Below are 9,445 nucleotides of genomic sequence, written 5' to 3' on the forward strand. Positions count from 1 at the left end.
TCATTTATTAACTATTTATTGAAAATCTACTATGTACTAGGCACCAGGGGTAAAAATAACACATGCTGGGGTACTTCAAAAAGTTCATATTTTTCCATGAACTTTTGAAGTAGCCTCATACAAGTTCCCTGCCCTTTAGGAACTTGCTTTCTGGTAGGGCAAATAGAAGGTAAACAAATAATCGCAACATAATACACTGTGATGAGTGCTATGAAAAAAATAAACAGGATGATGAAAAGAAGAGTAGAAGAGACTATATGAGGACTTTAAAAAGTGATATTTTGTAAAATATCCTCAAAATGTTTATTGTGTGCTAAAATATATGTGGCTGTGATAATGTTTTTATTTATAGATTTATATTATTTTACAAGTCTGAAATTAAGAAAATACTTAAGATATGAGTAAAATGTATCTTCCTTGTGTTTGTTAACTAGGGCTGCCATAACAAGTCACCATAAACTAGATGGCTTAGAACAACAGAAATTTATTCTCTCATAGTTCTAGAGGCTGGAAGTCCAAAATCAAGGTGTTGGCAGGGCCATGCTCCCTCTGAAGCCTGAAGGAGAGTGACCTTCCTTGCATTTTCCAGCTTCTGGTAGTCCCAGGCATTCTTTGGCTTATAGCAGCGTAACTTCAATCTTTAACTGGCCTTGGGATTTCAGCGTATCTTTTGGGGATGCAGTTTCTCAGCTTTCTAGACCAAAACCCACATTAAAAATAGGCTTTACGGGCTGGCCAGGTGGCACACTGGAGAGTGCGCCGCTTGGGAGTACGGTGGCGCTCCCGCCAAGGGTTTGGATCCCATGTGGAGACCGGTTCCCGCTCACTGGCTGAGCGCGGTGCGGGCGCAACACCAAGGGTTGCGATCCCATTGCCGGTCCCCGGTACGGGCGCGACACCGAGGGTTGTGATCCCGTTACCGGTCAGTAAAAAAGACAAAAAGGAAAAAAAAAAATAGGCTTTACATTTTGATCCAGTACATGCAAATGTATATGTGTTTATATATATATAATCACAACAAAACTTTTACAAAATAATATTTACCTTTATTACATGTGATATATTCTATTTTCTTTCTCATTTGACTCCATTTTATTCTGTTTCAATTATATACATACAAATCTTACACACATACATGTAGATTGCAACCCACTAATGGGTTGAAAACCTGCAATTTGAAAAACACATTTACACATTATGCAGTGTTATGTTTACATATATTTACTGAACATCTCCTGTAGAAGTTGCAGTAGAAAACGGAGATCCTTGCTTCATTTATAGGAACAGACAGTAAGACAAGTTCATAATAAGCAAACCAGTAGGCAAAAATTGCTCTGTTCCATAACACCTTAGTGTTCAAATTGTCACAGACCAGCTGCATCAGCATCATCTGGGATCCTGTTAGAAATGATGACTCTCAGACCTACTTACTCAGAATCTTTTGTGTGCTCTTGAAGTTAGAGAATACTGTCGTAGAGGAGCCTTGTGAAGTTCTGTAGGAGTTCAGAGGCTCTGACTTCCATCTGGGCAAGACCCAGGTTGCTGGCTTAGAGAATAACAACATTTGAACTAGGCCTTAAAGCATGAGTAAGATTTGGACATATGGAGGAATGTCACCCTAGGCAAAATAAACACAGGCAAAAGCTAGGAGATAGAATGAAAAGGCATGGGTCACATTCTGCAATCCCACTATTGGGTATTTATCCAAAGGAAATGAAATCGGTATGTTGAAGAGATATCTGCACTCCAGTAGTTGGAACATTATTCACAATAGCCAGGCTATGAAATCAACCTAATTTTCAATCAATGGATGAATGGATAAAGATGATGTTGGGGATGTGGGAGGAGAAAAGGCTTAGGACATGTTTAGGAAACAGTGTGCTTGGCTAGAGTGCATAGTACATGAGGGTTAATAGTGGGGAATTAAGTTTTAAAAAGTTCTTGAAGTAACAGGACTTGGAATATCAGGATAAGAAATAATTTTTTATCAGAGGTATGATATGTCTAGAACTGGACTTTAGGAACAGTTTCACAACAGTGTAGAAGAAGGAATGCTGTAAAAGGTAATATGAAATGGAAATTCTATTTAAGAGGAGCTTGCTATTACCCATACAAGAGATACTACAAGTCTGGATTACTATAGTGGCAGAGGGAGTGGAGGCATCAATAGGCAAATAAAGCATGACACTGGTTGGACAGATGAAGTGAAAGGAGAAGGAGGAACCAAAGATGAATTAAAGCTTTCCTGCCAAGGTGATTGTATGTTGGTACCATTAACATTTCCAATTTAGATAGAAGTAGAAATATTGAGAAAGGACATAAAGAATTCATTTTTAAACAAGCAGTTAGAAATGTGGGACTAAAAATTAATGGTAAGGGCTAGAGGTCAACATTTCAGGGTCATAGTTAAGATTTATATCAGTTGTTACACCAAAAAGTGATATTACCTATTTCAATTATTTTCTTTTGAAATTTTTATTTTGACCCAATTTCAGACTTACGAAAAATCTTGCAAAAAAATAGTTTAAAGAATTCCTGTTACCCATTTTAGATTAAACACATCTTATAAAAAAATACTTTCCAAGAGACAGTGTATAAAATTTACCAAGTGTAGCAACAAATCTTTTGAGAGAATTGAGCTTTGAAATAAAGTTGGTTGGGCCCATGCAAACTAAATTCCAGCAGAATTAGATTTGGCATTGAAGAGCGTGCCCTGATTTATATGTAGTGCTTTTTTTTTTTTTTTGTCTTTTGTCTTTTGGTTCCGTGTCCGGCAACGGATCGCAACCCTCAGTGTTGCCCCCGTACCGGACCAGGGACCGGCAACGGGATTGCAAACCTCGGTGTTGCTCCCACGCCTCGCTCAGCCAGTGAGCGGGAGCCGGTCTGTATGTGGGATCCGAACCCTCGGGCGGCAGCGCTGCCGCGCCTCCTAAGCGGCGCACTATCCAGTGCGCCACTGGGCCGGCCCTATATGTAGTGCTTTAACTGGAAATCCCCATTGGTGCTAGATTGTAGAGAAAATATGTTTTATCTTTTAGTATATGTTTTCATGATGTGGAAAGTAGATAAAGAGAAATAAATAGTTCTTCATATTTAAAATAGTTAACCTTTTATAAATAAAAAAGTTAAGACAAGTTATTATTCAGCGGATTGTAGGAATGGTTTTCATTTCTCTGTACCATCACACATTTAAGTAAATTCATATTGGTACCAGTGCCAGGAAATAACCTATTTATGGTTACTGCTGCCCATCTACAGAAGTTTTTACTATTTTACAGTTTTAAAAAATCTCTTTAGTACTCAAAAACTTGAACGGTTTGGTTATAAAATGAAAACAATGTGTAAGCTGTGATATGAAAGAGTCCAAATTTGGGAATGTAATTCCCTCTGTGATTGAAAGAAATACGGTGGATTTTTTTAGTAACACTTAAAATATAAAAAGAAAGGCTCATGCCACCAATTCTTCATGGTATTCTTTTTAATTGGTTGGTGTTTTAAACTGAAGTAATTACTGTTAGTTGCCAGTAGGTCCTAAAGTGAAAGGTGGTTAGAAAACAATTAAATTCCTATGTCCCAAGTTTTCAATTTCAAGTCTGAATTCTGCACAGCAATTCTACTTAGCTATTATTCATTTGATTTTCCTAATTACTGAACTACAGCACCCACAACTCTGTTATTCCGTATCTCCTAAATTATTCATGCCAAGATGCATCTGCTGTTTTTAAATAAATTTGATAATATTTTATTACGTATTTGTAAATGAATGTGCAGGTGGAAAAATGAATTGCAAAGAGCATTTTAAGAGTAGCATAGAAAAATAATAATCTGCCTTATTTTTAAGCATGCAGCTGTATAAATTCTGAGATCTGAACAGTTTACTTTTCTTGTGGAAATATTGACTTACTTAGTAATCTGAAAGAAAGTTTGGATATTTCTTTTATATGATTATATATAAAAGTGTAGATATATTATTACATTTGGTTTACTATAGCAGCTCTAGTAAGTAGGAGAATCTTGTGCTAGTGCAATAAGATAAGAAAAACAAAAGATGATATAAATATTGGGGAAAACAGGCTATATTATCATTATTTGAATATGACAGGATATATTTTTAATCAAACATAGAAATCCAAGAGAATAAACTAGAAAACTATTAGAACTGTTATAATAAAGGATCAGGTAGGTGGTAACCTCAGTTACATAGCATGGAAGCAGTTGAAAAATATAGGCAAATGGGTTTACAGTAGCATCCAGTTTATAAAATATTTAGTAGTTATCACAAGAAATATAAATGTATAAATATATATGACTTAATGTGAAGAAAACTAAAAACATTTGTGAGTAAATGAAGACATACCATGTTTACAAATGGGAAGACTCAATATTATAAAGCTGCTATCAAGATTCCTTAACATTAATTCTAGTAAGAATATCAATATGAGCTTTTATTTTTATTTTTTTTTTTAAAGATGACCGGTAAGGGGATCTTAACCCTCGACTTGGTGTTGTCAGCACCACGCTCAGCCAGTGAATGAACCGGCCATCCCTATATGGGATCCAAACCCGTGGCCTTGGTGTTATCAGCACCTCACTCTACCGAGTGAGCCACAGGCCGGCCCAATATGAGCTTTTAAAAATTTGATAAACTGGCAATAAAGTTTATCTTCAATAAAATAATAATTAACATTTATTGGGTGCTTGTTAGGAGTCGTACTGGAAGAAAATATTTGTACCTATAACATAGAAAGAGGTAATACCCCCAAATCCATAATATCCAAAGAATTTCTATAAAATAATTGTAAACAATAATCATAAATTGGGCAAAAGAGTTAGAAAACTCACAGAAAGATAATTGGCATATAAACATGAAAAAGTTCCAACTTTATTAAGTAGAGAAAGAGAAAAGTTATAATACGTAGAAATTTTTTTTCTATTTAAATTTTAAAAATAATTTACCACTAGTGGGAAAGTAAATTATGCAACACTTTTTGGAGGCCATCTTTCAATTTTAAGTGCATATAACTCTTTAAACCAATATGTTCTCTTTTAAGGTTTTATTATGAAAAATAAAATTCCATAAGAACTAAATTAGATAAATATCTACAACCTGCTGTTAGATATAAAAAATTAAATTATATAACAACAGGAATAAAATCCCTACCATGTTACCTTCCCTCCCTTTTTTCAAAGGTATCTGTTTATCTCACAGTCAGTCAGCTCTTCATATCCATGGGTTCTGCATCTGTGGATGCAACCAAATGGGGATAGAAAATGTTTGAAAAAATAAAATTGCATCTGTACTGAACATGTGCAGACTTTTTTCTTGTCATTATTCCCTAAACAATACACTATAACAACTATTTACATACCATTTACATTGTATTCAGTATTGTAAATAATCTAGAGGTGATTTAAAATATATGGGAGGAGGTGCATAGGTTATATGCAAATACTACATATGCCATAATATATCAAGGACTTGAGCATCTGAGGCTTTTGGTGACTTTAGGAGGTCCTAGAACCACTCTCCCAAGGATTCTGAGGGACAACTGTATATGTCAACATATTGCGTTGGTAACAGGGTCACCTCTAAGGTGGGAGGTAGGGGAATTCTATACTTTATGTAATTTCTGAATTGTTTTCAGTTTTTGCATCAAGCAGTATTACTTATATCTAAGGTTGTGTTAACTGAAAATAACAGTGGCTTAAGAAAGACAGAAAGGTATGTCTCTTATACTTCATGGCCAATATGAATATCACAGTTATCAGAGACCAAGGTTCCTTTTATTGTTCTGGTCTGCTACTTTCCTTGTATTGGCTTCCATCTTTAAGTCACCTTATGATTCAGTGTGATTGCTAGAGCTTTAGCCATCCCATCTAAGTTTCACACAACAGGAAGAGAAGGAAGGGCAAAAGGTGATAAATCAGTTCCCATTCAGAATCCTTTCTGTAAGTTCAAGCCAGCACTGCCCATTGGCAGAACTTAGTCAAATGGAAACACCTAGCTGCAAGAAAGGCAATGTAATGTCTTTTAGCTGGGAGCATTGATGCCTTTTGTAAAGTCAGGGATATGTTATAAAAGAAGGAAAAGATGGACATTGGGTAGGCAACTAGTAAACTCTAGTTTTTTTTCAACAAGCTGAACCACAATTTGTATTACACAGGTGCACACACACAGACAAGTAGGTGTATAAATATATAATCTTTATTTTAAATTCCTATTTGTAAATAATATATGCTGTTTACTGCCACTTAATAGGTCATTGATTTAGATTTTTTTAAATCATTTTTCAGGATGTATCATTGAAAAGTAGTGATTTCCCTCATTGTCATGAATGTTGCTTTTAGGTCTTTGGACATAGATAGGACTGTGTTTATCTCAAAATTTCATTACTTATTGCCTGTATTGCTAGAGGCAAGTCAACCTCTCTAAACCCTGTTTTCTTATCTCTAAAATGAGGTTGTTTTGAGGATTGTGAACAATATATGTGAAGTATCTCCCACATGGTGTTCAATAAAATGATGACTACAATCACTTCTGTTGTTATGAATATTATTCTTGATCCCTCCCTCTTTCTCCCACATCTAGTCAATCAACCAGCCATTCTACTAACTAAATTCTTGAGTTAATCTTCTTTGCATTGTCACTGCCTTACCTTCTAATTGGTCTCCTTGCATCTACAATCCTTTTTTTTTTTTTTGCTGTTGGCTGGTACAGGGATCTGAACCTGTGGCTTTGGTGTTACAAGGCTGAGCTCTAACCAGCTGAGTTAACTGGTCAGCTCAACAACTGCAGTCTTTCCCACTCAAATCTATATTTCATACTGTAGAAAGGACTTTCAAAAATGCAAATTGTGCATCAAAGGAAACTATCAAAGAAAGAGAAAAGGCAACCTATAGAATGGGAGAAAATATTTGTAAATAATATATCTGGTGGGAGTCTCATATCTAGAATATATGAAGAACTCTTACAGTTCAACAGCAAAAAGATTACTCAGTTCAAAAATGGGCAAAAACTTATTTAGACATATCTCTAAAGAATATACACAAATGGCCAACAAGTATATGAAAAGATGTTCAGTCAGTATCATTAGTCATTAGGGAAATGCAAAGCAAAACCACAATGAGATATCACTTCATGCACACTAGGATGGATAAAATCAAAATAATGGAAAAATAGGGCCGGCCCGGTGGCGCACTCGGTAGAGTGCGGCGCTTGGGAGTGTGGTGGCGCTCCCGCCGAGGGTTCGCATCCCATATAGAGACCGGTCCGCTCACTGGTTGAGCGCGGTGCGGGCGCGACACCAAGGGTTGCAATCTGGTTGCCGGTCGTGGTACGGGCGCGACACCGAGGGTTGCGATCCCGTTACCAGTCACGAAAAAAGACAAAAAGGAAAAAAAATAATGGAAAAATAACAAGTTTTGCTGAGGGTGTGGAATAATTGGAACCCGTGTAAATTGCTGGTGGGAATATAAAATAGTGCAGCCACTGTGGAAAACAGTTTGGTGGTTGCTCAAAAAGTTAAATGTAGAATCAAAATATAACCCAGCAATTCCACTCCTAGGTATATACCCAAAAGAATTGAAGACAGGTATTCAAACAAAAATTGTACATGAATATTCATAGCAGCACTATTCATAAAAGCCAAAAGGTGAAAACAACCAAAATGTCCACCAGTAGATGAATGGATAACAAATCTTGGCATATACATACAATGGAATAATTCTCAGCCATAAAAAGTAAGGCAGTACTGATACATGCAACAACATGGATGGACCTCTAAAACATTATAGTAAGTGAAAGAAGCCATACACAAAAGATCACATATTGTATGATACCATTTACATGAAATATCCAGAATAAATAAATCCATAGAGACTGAAAGTGGATTGGTGGTTACCAGGCACTTAGCTAAAGGAGGAATGGGGAGTAACAGCTTAATGTGTACTAGGTTAGTTATGTGAAATTCATCTCATTTCAAAAAATGCAAATTGGTTCATGATATACCTTGCTTTTAAAAAGCCTTTGATGACTGACTTCTCATTGCTGTAGAATGAGGTCCAAACTGGAATTGGATACTGCTTGCTCCTGTAGCTTTATCTTTTAGCACTGTTACATTGTCACAATACTGATAGTTCTTCCTTCTTGGCCTGAAGTACTCCTTGCCACCATATCCCCAACCCAATTCTTCCTTTTCTTTCAAGTCTCAGCTTAACCCTTTCTCATTATTAATACTCACCATACCACCAAATGAGTGCTATTTACTCCTTTATACTCCAGTAGAACTCTGTCCTTCTGTCAAACTAATTCTTATTTTTTAATTTCCGGGTTTTACAACTAGTCTGTAAGCTCTGTGATTTCATATATCAAGTATCCAGCATGCTTCCAGGTAAATGGTAGATACTCAGTAAATATTTGTTGAATGAATGAATATATGAAATGATGTAATACTTGGTTTATTTATTTATTTATTTATTACCAAAAATATAACTTTATTAAGTGATTAATCATCATTGACAACTAGTCATTAAATAGTATGAACATAACATAAACTTCTAAAATTTAAGGAAATTCAGTGCCCTCTGAAGGGCAACTTTCTTACTAATCTTCAACTGTTTTCTGTCATAGCATACTTTGTTCCTGTCCCTTCCTTTGGATTGACTGGATAAAATATAACCTCCTAGGTCACTGATTTTTTTTCCTTAAGCCTGCCTCTGGTCTTTTCAGAGGCATAACCTTTCCATGATGTAACAATTTACTGTTTTCAGCTTGTTAAAAGAGGTCATTGATTTAGTTTCTTAGTACACTGAGTCTTACATCTCTCTTTTTCAGTTGCTTTCCTTGTCCTCTTGCCTTCACTTCATACCTTTGAATTAAGTCTTAAGTCTCTTCCCTTTACTTCTGTGGTCATACACTTCCCTGTTCTACTGAGTCTTTGGCAACAACCACTGTACTGCCTTTGCTAGCCAGCCCCCTCTCTTGTGAGCAGTCCCAATATTCAGCCCTTCCTTGCCCCTTTGCTGTTCTATTTTTATAAATTTTTTAAAAAAAATCTATTTTCGTGGTTTAGCAGTGCTAACAACTTTGAATTTTTTTTTTCCTCAGTTGAAATTTGTTCTCAACTCCACCATCTCTGAGACTTTTCCATTTGCATGGCCCAGTCATTTCAAATGTACTGTTCAACAGTGAACAGTGTTTTCTTCCTTACTTTCTACTTCTTCAGAACAGTTTCCTCTACCAGTTTAGTTGTCAATGACACTCTCCTTTTTCTAGGCATCATGTAGGCTTGAAATGTTGTTGTCTCTTTCTCTTCTCCAACAGTCAGTCTCCAGAGTCTTTTTTTTTTTTTTTTTTTTTTTTTTTTTGTGACCGGCAACGGATCGCAACCCTCAGTGTCGCGCCCGTACCGGACCGGGACCGGCAACGGGATCGCAACCCTCA

At 36.2% G+C, this 9,445-nt stretch overlaps 1 protein-coding gene across 2 annotated transcripts in view; it reads left to right on the top strand.

Annotated features, from left to right (window-relative positions):
- PSMD14 (proteasome (prosome, macropain) 26S subunit, non-ATPase, 14) overlaps positions 1-9,445 on the top strand; it is a 96,472-nt gene that overhangs the window by 79,798 nt on the left and 7,229 nt on the right. The window lies entirely within an intron of this gene.

Source organism: Galeopterus variegatus, unplaced genomic scaffold (assembly GCF_000696425.1).
Source record: "Galeopterus variegatus unplaced genomic scaffold, G_variegatus-3.0.2 Scaffold883, whole genome shotgun sequence".
Lineage (NCBI taxonomy): Eukaryota > Metazoa > Chordata > Mammalia > Dermoptera > Cynocephalidae > Galeopterus > Galeopterus variegatus.